The 3420-nt window shown below is 42.4% G+C and overlaps 1 protein-coding gene across 1 annotated transcript in view; it reads left to right on the top strand.

The window, feature by feature from the left end:
* The first annotated feature begins 3051 nt into the window (after nucleotides 1–3051).
* The window catches only part of KIAA1045 (KIAA1045 ortholog), a 25905-nt gene continuing 25536 nt past the window's right edge, over nucleotides 3052–3420 (top strand). Inside the window, exon 1 of the mRNA XM_011950497.1 lies at nucleotides 3052–3262. The gene's annotated coding sequence lies outside the window, so the exon portion shown is untranslated. The remainder of the gene's footprint in view (nucleotides 3263–3420) is intronic.

Genomic DNA, 3420 nt, shown 5'->3' with positions numbered 1-3420 from the left:
GTGCACTGAAGCCATTCACAACAAACGGGGAATTGTGTGCTTGGCAGTGGCCCCAAGAGATGTGTATTGTAAGCAAAAAGGTTGCACAGATTCTCTTCTACATGAGCTCACCATCAGGATATGAGGACAACACCGAGTTTGGTGTCATTCTGATTTCCGCCCCCCCCCCAGTCTCTTTAATACCCCAACAGGTTTTGGTCTAAGGCCTAAGAGAAATTAGTCTCATCTTCATGTTTATACTTTTACAATTTGTTTAAACTACAAACAAAATATCCTACACACTCTCATTCAGTCCTTTACCTAAAAGATGATAATTCTAAATGCTTAGGGTGGTCCTTAAGATATCACTACTCTGCTCAAAAACTTACAAGAGAGAAAAAACATATAGTGCATGGCACTCCAGCCTGGGTGACAGAGCAAGACCCTATCTCAGAAAGCAAAAACAAAAACTTACAGAGGCTCTCTATTACCTACCATATTAAAACATCTAAGAATTTGGTTACTTATCAAATAGCCTTTCATTCCTTTCCCAACTCCTTTTTTATTAAACATTAGTTGAGCATACAATATTCTCTTTTTTTAAGTATTATTTTTTAGCATAATTTTACACGACAGCACAGCTTCGCTGCTGGAAGTGAAAGATTGTTTCTTGCTATGTTGCCCAGGCTGGTCTCAAACTCCTGGGCTCAAGTGAACCTCTCACCTCACTCTCATAAAATGCAAGGATTACAGGTGTGAGCCACCATACCCAGCCAGAACAATATTCTCTATTTTCTAGACATTAACATGGTGGTAACTGTATTTGTCAATCTTACAAGCCCAAAAACTTATGGTCATAAATATCTGAACTCAGACCACCCCAGAATATTTTTGGCATATGTTTTCCATAGCCAAAGAATATGCAAAAAAAAAAAAGTTGAAAACAGTCCCTGCCTCATAAAGACAGTTAAAAGTGGTACAGGCTAGGGCCAGGTGCGGTGGCTCATGCCTGTAATCCCAACACTTTGGGAAGTCAAGGTAGGGGGATCATCTGAGATCAGGAGTTCAAGACCAGCCTGACCAACATGGCGAAACGCCGTCTCTACTAAAAATACAAAAATTAGCTGAGTGTGGTGGCACATGCCTGTAATCCCAGCTATTCAGGAGGCTGAAGCAGGAGACTCGCTTGAACCTGGGAGGCGGAGGTTGCAGTGAGCCACGATCAAGCCACTGCACTCCAGCCTGGGCAACAGAATGAGACTCTGTCTCAAAAAAAAAGAGTGGTACAGGCTGCTCTCTAGCAACCGTTTCAACTTGTTAGAGTCCCAGCTGCCTCCAGACTAACCTTATTCAATCCCGCCTTGCTTTTTCTTTTGCTATTCCTTTGACCTTGAAAATCTTACCTTGTGCATCATTCTGTGTCCTCCACTTGCATAAAGTAAACTACCTCCAAAAAGTTTGCACTTTCTAACCTCTCCATTCTCTGAATAACATAGTAAAAGCTGTCTCTCCTCAACACGAGAAAAACTGCATGTAATTAAAAAATGAAATTGATAATTTTGATGTGACTTTTAACGTTTTAATATCAACAATAATTTAAATGGTCATTATGCATTCCTTAACCCAAGTACCTCCCTTCATGAAGTAATCTGTCTCTCCCACCTTGGAACTTCCATTGCATTTCATTCCTCTATTGCGCACAACTTATTTTCTCTTTTGTAGTATGATTATGGTTCTCTGTCAATGCTTGTCCTCTATGAGATTATAGTTCTTTGAGGGAAAGTACTGTGTCTTACTCTTATTTGCACCCTTTCTAGTTCTCAGCACAATGCCTGGCATGCTACAGATGCACAATGTACTTTTGTGTGTGTGTGTGACGGAGTTTTGCTGTCGCCCAGGCTGGAATGCAGTGGTGTGATCTTGGCTCACTGCAACCTCTGCCTCCTGGGTTCAAGAGATTCTCCTGCCCCAGCCTCCTGAGTAGCTGGGAATACAGGCACATGCCACTGCACCCGGCTAATTCTTGTTTTTAGTAGGGGTAGGGTTTCACTATGTTGGCCAGGCTGGTCTCAATCTCAGGTGATTCACCTGCCTCGGCCTCCCGAAGTGCTGGGATTACAGGCGTGAGCCACTGCGCCTGGCCACGTATACATTTTTTTGAATGAAGGAAGGAATTAACCGACAGAGATTTATATGATGATGTTACAACCTCCTTTTCCATATAAGCCCATCAGACGGCCTAGAAATAAAACACTTACTAAAACCAGTTCAGAGAAGCCTATCAGTGAAACTGTTGGTATGATGTAATTCTAAAGAAAGTTAGGGGACCCCCAGACTATATGGATAGCTCACTCTGCTTTTTAGCGCTAGTTTCACAACAAGCAAAATAACCATAGTGTCTCTTGAGAAATAAGCACTCATTTTAGAACTAATAAGTACTAAATTTAGAACTCCATATATTAATGGTTTATAGACTTTCCTTTCTCAGTGACAGTACTGAGAAATAGGAGCTTGCGGTATGAAATCAGAATACCTGGATTTCAGTCTCACCTCCATCACATATAGCCATGTGACCTTGGGTGAGTTGTTTAACCTCTCTGTGCCTCAGTTTCATCACTGGCAAAATGTTGAAACTAACAGTACACTCCCTCAAAGGGATGATGTGAAAATTAATGACAATATATTTATACCATTTAGAACAGTACCTGGCACTTTGTGTTTTAAAGTGATAGAAATATACCATACTTACCTTATATCCCCTATTGGTAAATTCCACATTAAGGGCAAAATTTATTTTTCATATCCCACCAGGTTACCTAGCACAGTATGTAACAAATACTAGACGCTCAAAAAATGACATGCATTATATTTGAGGTAAATAAATTGAATGCACAAGAAAATGAAAGTATTTTTAAAATGTAAATGCAATTAATATAAATTAAAGGAATCTCGGCATATCATTTGCATATCTTCAGTTTTTCCTTATAATTAGTTGCTAGGTGTCTTATGATTTGATCTTTTTCTTGCCCTCTTCAAAGCATGTAGTTTGGTGTAATGCACATTATAGCCCTCAGAATTGCTGGCCTTCTGACAAGTTAGCTGTTTGGATAGTGTGAGGGATGAGGTTGCTGCAGCAAAAAGTGGGTTACACGACAGCACAGCCTCGCTGCTGGAGATGAAAAACCAATAATCCCAGAAAACAGCGCATAGGGTAGGCTGGGCCAGCCGAGGACTATGTGAAGGCTCCTTGGGACCCTCCGGAGGCCAGTAGGGTACTGCAAAGGTGAGTGCCCCAGTGCCAGGGTCGTGAGCCCGGAGCCCTGCGGGGACGGCTGGTAGGACTCGCTGGATGAGTCATTCTCCCCACCCCAGGCACGTGCTGGTGGCAGCATCTACCCGGACCCCGCCTTCGCCCCGGCGCGGAACGCGAGCGGTGAGCGG

Source organism: Colobus angolensis, unplaced genomic scaffold (assembly GCF_000951035.1).
Source record: "Colobus angolensis palliatus isolate OR3802 unplaced genomic scaffold, Cang.pa_1.0 Scaffold308, whole genome shotgun sequence".
In the NCBI taxonomy this organism is placed as follows: domain Eukaryota; kingdom Metazoa; phylum Chordata; class Mammalia; order Primates; family Cercopithecidae; genus Colobus; species Colobus angolensis.
Note: the sequence above shows the minus strand (reverse complement) of the source record. Positions and strands in the feature narration are given on the sequence as shown.